General features: G+C 49.7%; 1 long non-coding RNA gene across 1 annotated transcript; it reads right to left on the reverse strand.

The window, feature by feature from the left end:
- Positions 1-5,614: 5,614 nt before the first annotated feature.
- On the reverse strand, positions 5,615-8,978 carry LOC120097359 (uncharacterized). The gene is made up of 3 exons (XR_005494646.1): positions 8,603-8,978; positions 6,934-7,133; positions 5,615-5,973 (listed from the first exon to the last, which is right to left on the reverse strand). It is a non-coding gene; the product is annotated as an uncharacterized LOC120097359 (long non-coding RNA).
- Between the last annotated feature and the right edge of the window lie 413 nt (positions 8,979-9,391).

Below are 9,391 nucleotides of genomic sequence, written 5' to 3' on the forward strand. Positions count from 1 at the left end.
TGTCCTTTATTACACACACACACACACACACACATACACACACACACACACACACACACACACACACCAGACCTACAGGAGCTCACCGAGGCCTCCTGGCAGCTGTGCGCAACAGCTGAAATGTGCAGCATGAGGCCTGGGCAAAGCCACAGCAGTTGATTCAAGGGGATGACTTGGGAATGGGGCAGAGCTTCGGCCCCTCCATCCTCATCCTCCCCCTCCAGCCCTGCAGCCACAGCTTGTACCCATGTGTACCTGCTCAGGGAAGAGAGTGGAGGACCTTTCTCCAGCTCCACCGTCTTTAGTGAGGGCCATTTCTAGGGCAGGGGTCCTCCTCTGTCCCTCTCCTTTAGGCCGAGTGCTAGAGCTGTTGGACACTCCTTAGCCCACAGAGGACGGGACATTGGCTGATAAGGATTGTTGGATGTGGTAAGGCATTGACATCAGTAGGCCCCCTACGTCTTAGGCAGAGGAGTTGGGGTTTGGCAATCTGCCAGGCCAACGGAGAACTTCTGTAGTCTGTATTTTGAGTATGATGTTAAGAAGGAAAGACCAGAGACAGGTCACTCAGGGAGGCTTGAAGGAGGCCACTTTTGAGGTGAGCGCATGGTATCTGCAAAAAGCCAAGACGAACTTAGAACACGCAGCAGAGGACTCGTGTCTGAAGTTTGAGGCACAAGGAACTGGTGTGGTCACAGCATCAGAGATTAGGGTCCTGGCATGATGGAGGCCGGTGTGCCGTTGGATACTAGTGTACCTTAGTTCTGCCAGCCTCACACTTTCACATCTCAGAACAGTCTTCCAAAAGACAAGGTCTCTCTGTGGCTCAGACTGGCCTCTAACATCACTGAGTGCTGGATTGCAGGTGTGTGCTACTACACCCAGCTTCCCAGAATAAGCTTACCACACCCCTAAGCAGGAGTTGAGAGGAAATGGAGCCTTCCAAGGTCTACCTTTCGGGGGTGTCCCTCCCACCTGGCTGAAGGAGAAGTCTGGGTTTAAAATCCCCATGGCTCATGTTTGCATTCTGGAGGGAAATGACTCCACAGGAATGAACTAACTGTCTGGGAAACTGCTCCCAGTATGGCCTTGGAACTTCCTCTGTAAAGTACCTTTTCAAAGCATGATGGTGCTTGTCTAAAACAGTGGTAAAGAGCCAGAGAGTTTAAGGCTAGCCTAGGCTCTTACAGTGAGACCCTGTTTCAAAAAACCCAGCTCCCCAGTCTGACACTTGACCTTCAAGCTCTGACCTCTGGATTAGCCCAGGGTTTCTTCACTGGTCCTCTGTCCTCTGCCTCCTCTCCCTTTACACTGCCTGCACCCACTCCCGTCGTTTGCAAACCAGGAAGCTGCTAAGATCTCTGTGAGCTCCATTACTACCCTCTTTCCATCTCCTGGGTGTCTCTGGTGACATAGGTGCCAGAGTGAAAGGTACACAAGCCTTAGGCACTTGGGATTCTCTGTCCTACTGTGACCTTGCCTTCTGCCTTGGCTTCTTCCAGATTCTCCCGCCTGCAGTCATTGAAGGTGCCAGCATGTGCCCTCCTGGCTCCCGTACTCACTCAGTAGCTAAGGTTCCCCATTGTGAGTTCCAACCTTCACCCATCCCGCCTCTTCATGCTAGTCAATTGTCAAGTTTTCTCAGATCAGGAGCACAAATCAAAATTTCATTTCAAATTTGCAAAAAGAGAATCAGGACACACCAAGAAATGAGTATGCCAGGTACATTTCTCAACTTCCAAAAGCCCCAGGGAGCAGCAGCCTACACGAGAAGCCTGTTTTGGTTCACAGTTCAGAGTATTCCTTCCACCGTGCTGAGGATGGCATGGTGGCCTCAGTGGCTTTCTGCTGTGGAAAGAATTGCCGTGGGGCTTGTCTACACCCAAGGGACAGGAACTAGAGGTGGCCATCACCAAGGACCACGGGTGGCTGCCTTCTGCTAGAAAAGCCTGGTACCCAAAAGGTTCCACCATGTCCCGGAACAGGGTCACCAGCTGGGACCAGGTATTTAAACACATGAGCCTATGGGTTTACACTTTATATCCAAACCATAGGACGCTGGCTCAAAGCTCAGTCTGAAAAAGGGACTTTGTAAGCAAGTGGCTGTGTACAGCAGCTCTACCCCACACAGCTATGTGCTGAAATAGAAGCAGCCAAGGTTGCTCTCTGTGCTCTCACCCTGTAGCACACACAAGTGAGTTATAAAGAAAAGAGGCTTATTTCAGTTCATAGTTCTGAAGTCAAGGAGTGGAGCCCTCAGGTGAGTCAGAGCATCCCATAGGAGAATACGTGTGTGTGCTCGTGTATGTGTGAGTGTGTGTATATGTGTGATGTGTGTGTGCTTATGTATGTGTGGTGTGTGTGTGCTTGTGTTTGTTGGTGTGTGTGCTTGTGTATGTGTGTATGTATGTGGTGTACCTGTTTGTGTATGTATATGATGTGACTTGTATTATGTGTGGAGTTTGTGTGTGGTGTGAGTATATGAGTATATGTGTGTGCTCATTTATGTATGTGTGTGCATATGTACGTTTACTTCTATGTGTGTGTGGTGTGAACGTGTGTGTCTGGTTTCTGTGGATAATCATTATGATTCCAGAGCCTACTCTAATGAGCTTACCTAACCCTGATCCCTCCCAAAGGACTCTAAATAGCACAGTGAGTAATCCTCCTCTTAATCCGTCTCCACAGGCATTCAAATCCAGCCAAGTTTCCCAGGGCAGCACACAAAATTCAAACCACACAGGAAACACTTCCGGGTACTTAGTCTTGAAATGTGGCTGGTTCGACTAAGGAACTGAAATTTTCACTTAAAATGAACACTTTTATTCGTTTATTGGCATCTAAGCTTTGTTAGTCAACGTTTCCTTTATCTCAACGACCTCCACCTGGAAAGGACAGGGAAAGGTCTAGAAAAGTGGAAAAAGAAAGGACCCAAGGGTCTGTGGAAGGTCCCTGCGGCTGGTGGGTGCATCCAGCCAGGTGTTGTGGGCTGGGATTTTCCCAGCAGCCCCCGCTGTGCTGGATGCTCTGGAAGACACTGTGAGCAAACTTCATCTGCTTTAACTCGGTGGAAGAAAACGCTGCTTTGGGTTTATTTTGGGTTGGTTCCTGCCTCGTGGGTGGTCGCGAAGCGCGCGTGTCCTGTTCAACTTTTCTGACATAGATTTCCCACTTAGGTCATTAAATAAAAACCAAAACCGCGGGAGCACTGCGCACTGTGGGTTTGCAGCGCCGGTGACGTCGCGGATTTGCGGTGATACCACAGAGAACTCAAGCGACGTCAGTGTCCGTGGGACCGTGGGCATGGCGTGTCATCACTCTGGGGTGAAACTCAGGGGAAAAATGAAGGCAGGAGCAAGAGACACCCAGGAGCTCCTGTGTCCAGAGGGCCCAATGTATACAGTGAGAAGGGAAGAGCTATGCCTTGGTCCCTGCTGCCCCCTGGTGGCCGCGACTGTCCCAGCACCATCCTGCGTTCCTGGAGCTCCCCAGCTGCAGCCCAAGTAGGTGCAGCCCAGCTTCCTCTGTTTTTCTCCCACAAATGCTCCTGCTCTGGAGAACAGCACAGACATTCAGGATACCCTAAGCCCAACTGTGCGACGCCGGGCCAGTCTGCAGCCTCTCTCTGAACTCGCATACACATCTGTCTCAGGAGCCTGTGGTGAGAGTTAAATACATTATCGCTTCAGTGAGCCCCAGGAATGGCTCTTGCACACATGACTCTTTAAAAGCACTCGCTAAGCTTATTCTTGATGTCCTACTGAGTGCGTCTGGATGGTGCAGGAGTGGAGCAGTAAATCACGCTCAAGGAAAATGGCATCCTTATTCCCAAGTACAGCACAAAACAAGTCCAGGGTAAAATGTGCCCCACTGTCACCACGCTGTGTCTGCACATGTCCCCATCTCTCCATATGTGCAACGTTTTCCTTTGCAGTGCTGAGGGGATGAGCAGAGGGCCTCACAGCAGGCAAGGACTCCACTGGGGAGCCAACCCCACCCCCTCTGCCACTGCATAGCACCAACTCTCAAAGGTCCAGGTCCTCTGTCCCAGCACCTTCCATGCAGACCCAGATCCAGTCCCTTACATCGAATGCCACTCCATAATGTTATTAACTTGTGGTCCGGGCGTCACACAGTTGTAGTCCACACTGTCCTTTGAGCCTGTCCCTTGGTCCTCTGATGAGCACTGGTTCTGGCTACTCTGACTTACCCTTCTGTCTCAATTTCCATCTGGCCATCTCAGCCTAAGTCATTCTACGTGGTTGTCCTTTGCTACTGTGGGACCACAGGTCACACTAACAGTTCTCCCTCACCAGGAAAAGCACAGGAGAAAGTCCTTTGCTGCTTTCTGCCTGCTCTGTGTGTAAGGTATGCTGCTTTGTCGTCCACCTTGTGATCGTGAAGAGACAGCACAGAGATGGGAGATAAAGGCAGATGCGGCGTGGCGGAGAGGAAAAGGTCCTCCAACACATCATCGAACCATCAAGCCTGCCTCCCAAGTCCTAAGCTGTGTGCTTTTGTTTAAACCGGAGTTCTTGGCCATGGGAAAGCAATCTTCAGTGTTTAGCAGATGGGACAGGAACTGCCAGGGCAGGCAGGCCCTAGTTCCCGGAACCTGCACACGTTTATGCTTGCAGGAAGCAGTGAATGTTACAGTCAGAATAAAAATTACAGTGCCAACATACCAACCCAGGGGCCTCTTTCTTCCCTGTAGCCACTGGTGTGTGTGTGTGTGTGTGTGTGTGTGTGTGTGTGTGTGTGTGTGTGTGTGTGTGTGTCAGGGGTGGCGCTGCGGTCCATCTCAGTCTCCTCCTGCTCCTTCTCCTCCTCCTTTGGATTTCTACTTCCTCTTCTTTTTTAATGATTTATTATCTTTTCTTTTATATGAGTATGCTGCCGTACTCAGATAAAAGTGCATCGGATCCCATTCCAGATGGTTGTGAGCCACCATGCGGTTGCTGGGAACTGAACTCAGGACCTCTGGAAGAGCTGTCAGTGCTCTTAACCACTGAGCCATCTCTCCAGCCCCTTTCTCTCTCTTCTTTTACTCCCCCATTCTCTTCCTCTTCTCTCCTCCTTTCTCTTCTGCCCCCTCTTCACCTACTAAGTTAATCATAATTCTTTCTAACTCTGGTCCTACAGAGACAGACTTGTAGATGACTGACAAAGGGACTAATATCCCACTGTCTCTTTTCGGTGCCTGTGTGTGTAAACTCCAGGGTCACCCACAGCAGCTGCTGGGCATTTGCACACAGTGTTCAGCCACGTCAGCAGCCCAGCTGGCACATGGCATTATCTCATGCCACACATGTACAACCACATATTATGGGCATTATGGACAGACCCTTCCTCCTTCCCTTCCAGTGGGTCTTCTCCTCCAAGGTGGGCTGCAGGGCTGAGGTTTCTGACCATGGCCACAATGCTGCATTCGCAGCCCAGACACATAGTAACTGCTCACCAAAACTGTCTTGATGCCGTACTGGGCCTCTGGTGGAGTGAGTGAGGAACTCACTGTGGCTCTCTGCCTCTCTCTTCTTGAGCCCTCTCTCAGTTCTCCTCTGCTGATCACCCACCAGGGTGGGACAGCAGCCCACAGCAGGCAGTGTGGGTTTCTGTTTCATTGTCTGCACTTCCCTCCAATTTATGGTAAAGACACCATTTTTTCCATCTTGGGGAGATGAGGTTTCTTTTGAAAATAAAGTTAATTAAATAAAAGACTCAAAACATTTTTTTAAAGTCTAGAGACTAATAACAGGAAAAGTGTAACTAGGGGGTTGGGAGACAGCGTTTTGGATGAAGTGTTTGATAAACAGGCCGGAGAATCTGAGTTCAGATCCTCAGGTCTCATGCAGAATTCCAGATGGTGCCAAGCACCTGTGACCCCAGTATGAGGGAAACAGCAACAGGAAGTTCCTGGGGCCACTTGACAGCCAGTTTTGGAGAGTCCGTGTGCTCCAGGTTCAGTAAGAGACCCTGTCTCAAAAAGTCGGGTGCAGAGTCATTGAAAAAGACAGTATTGACCTCTGACCTTCACTGTAATATACAGGGGCATCCACACATGTGAGGATACACAAGAACACCCATGGGCACACACACACACGGGAAGGGGAGGGAGGGAGGAACAGAGAGTACGCACACAGATACAGCGTGTGGCTGGGCACACAGGAAGCAATCCACAGTCAGGTCTCTCCACACCAAGACCCCACTCCCTCACTGCTTACCACTTCCTAATCTAACCTGTTAACTCTTACAGCTTTAGCTAGTGTGACCTTGCCACATTATGCAGTTTCAGACCCTGGCCTCCCTGGTGGGCCTTCCTTCCCACTTCTCCAGGGGCCCCTGCTTCCCAGGACCCTACACTAACACATCGCAGTCTGTCCTCTTGATAACAGAGTGGCCTCCTTGGGGACCAGCTTGTAACTCCTAGTTCACAGGCTTCTGTGGACCTGGCAGACCCCCGTCAACTATCCAGCATGTGACTCATGTTCAGCCGATCAGAGAATTCCCTTCTCTAGCTGGTACAGTGGTAGGTAGGCACAGGAAGCAATGTGATCAAAGTTGACCATTGAGAGCGTTCCCAGAACTAGTACTGGACCTCCTGGGTGCTTTCTTTGGGATCCACGGGCTTGTAGGTGACAAGCCTAGTCTTCTGACACCCCACAACCACCGCTTTCTGTTCCCATTGAGACTCAACTGTCCATACAAATGAAGCACACCCCAAAACCCAAGCCTTCCACTCTGAAGGAATTCACCCCCTCCCTTGACTCACACATGCTTAAACCACAGCCTTAAACCTTTAAAATAATAAGCCAGTAAATGCACTTCAGTTTATCTTGGTGCAGGGTCTTCCCGTGGAGCCCAGGTTGTGCTTGGAAATATGCTCTTGCTTCTGCCTCCCAAATCCTGGGGTTGCAGATGTGCATTAGAACTTACCTTGAAAAGCCAGTTCTGAACCCTGGGGAGGTGGCTCCGTTGATAAGGTGCTTGCTTGGCATGTGTAAGGACTGCATGATTCCCAGCACCATGTAAAAAGCCGGTGGGGGGTGGGGGGTGGAGCATGACGGGCAGATCCATGGAGCTGGATAGTTAGCCCTCCTAGCCAAATGGATGCACTCCAGGTTCAGTAAAAGACTCTGTCAATCAATCAATCAATCAATCAATCAATCAATAGGTGGAGAGTAATTGATGACCCCTGGTCTTTGACACATGTGCATACACGAATGCACATGTATACCTATACACACACATTTGAAAACTAGCATCACACACACACACACTCACATACACACACACACACACACACACACACACACACACACACACACACACACACACACAGTAGTTCTGCTCTTTGCAGCCACAAGACTGATGATTGAAGCAGAGATTGGTCTTTTGGGGGGAGGGACATAGAAGCCTCACGTTCCCTATGTAGTCAAGGACAACCTTGAACTTGATCCTGGTGCCTCCACCTTCTGAGTGCTTTGAGTGTGTGGCCACAAGCGGCTGTGGTGGGTTTATGAGGTGCTGGGGCCTGCCCTAGTTTGCTGTGATAAAACACTGGCCAAAAGCAGCTTGGAGATGAAAAGGCTGTTTGGCTTACACTTCCACCTCACAGTTCATCACCAGGGGAAGCCAGGACAGGAACTGAAGCCAAAGTCATGGAGGATACTCTTCTTGGCTTGCCCCTCATGGCTTGCTCAGTCTTCTTTCTTTTGCAAGCCAGAACCACCCACCGAGGGGGTGGCACCACCTACAGTGGACTGGGCCCTCCCACATCAATCATTAATTGAGAGTATGCTGTACAAACATGCCTACAGGGCAGTCTGAGAGAGCGAAGTCCTCAGTTGAGGATCTTTCTTCTCAAGTAACTCTTGTTTCTGTCACATTGACCAAAAAAACCAACCAACCAAGCAACCAACCAAACAAACAAACAAACAAAAACCCAAAACCTCATGAAGTTATCCTCCATTAAGACTGAATTCTTGTGGGCTGGAGAGATGGCTCAGATGTTAAGGGCACTGATTGCTCTTCCAGAGGTCCTGAGTTCAAATCCCAGCAACCACATGGTGGCTCACAACCATCTGTAATGGGATCAGATGCTCTCTTCTGGTGTGCAAATCTACAGGCAGATAGAACACTCATAAATAAAATTAAAAAAAAAAAAGATTGAATTCATGTAACAGAAAATGTACCATTGTAACCATTTAAAAATATATTCCAGGTTTGGTGACATGGCTCAGTCAGTAAAGTGTTGACTGGAGGAACCTGACTGGAGGAACCTGAAGACCTGAGGTCTTGTACCCTGTATCCATGCAAAAGCATCTGGATATAGGGGCAGGCACCTGTAATCCAGCTCTGGGGATGCAGAGACAGGAGGCTTCCTGGTACTTGCTGGCTGGCCAGCTTAATTGAAGTGGGGAGCTCCAGGCTCAGTGAGAAACCCTATCTCAAAATACAAGATGGAGAGGGACAATGAAGACATTAACATTGGCCTTAGGCTTCCATCGCGCACACACACACACATGCACACTCGTGCACATGCACACGCGAGCACACACAGACACACATGCACACGCCACCCAGCAGGATTTAGTATACTTACCATGAACTCCCCGTCACTGTAGAGCTCCAGGACAGCTCAGCAGCAGCTCTCCTCCAGGCGTGCCGCCACCTACCCACACCCCATAACCAAAGCATCTTCTTTTCAGGTTCAGCCACCATGGCTCTTCCTGAGGCTCTCTCTATGCTCACATCCATCTCTTACCATTTATTAATAATGTTTGCTTCTTGGCTTGAGGCGGGTTCTCACTGTGTAGTCTAGGCTAGTCTGGAGCGCTCTCTTTTTAATATACCATTCATGTTAACTCTTTGAGGCTATCACACATGCATACTATCATGAATGTGTACTATCACGCGTGCATACCCACAGTAGATTTCAATACTGTTCATCTTCCACTTCCTCCCCTGACTCCTCTCGGATTCACCCCTCACCCCCGTCCCTACTCAACTTCCTGTTCTCTCTCTCTTTCATAATAACCCACACAGTCCACTTTAGGCTGCCCACACATTTGTGGTGTGGGGCCATTCACTGGGGTATGCGGCCACACCTTCAAAGAAAACTGATCCCCCCAGGGTGGGGGTTCATAAAGCTTTTCAAACTCTTTACTGGTTTGCTGACTGGCTCTGGCTTGCACAGTCTTCTGTAGGTGACCACAGCTGACATGGTTCACTGTGGTTCTCTCCAGTCTCTTGGCTCTAACAATTTTCCCCCCTCATCCTCAATGGTCCCTAAGCTGCGTGGATGTCCCATGTGGCTGAGCACTCCACTAACAAGCCCCGCACTTTGATCAATTGAGAGTCTTTGTATTAACCACCATTCACTGCTACCAAG

Source organism: Rattus norvegicus, chromosome 1, assembly GCF_036323735.1.
Source record: "Rattus norvegicus strain BN/NHsdMcwi chromosome 1, GRCr8, whole genome shotgun sequence".
Classification (NCBI taxonomy): Eukaryota; Metazoa; Chordata; class Mammalia; order Rodentia; family Muridae; genus Rattus; species Rattus norvegicus.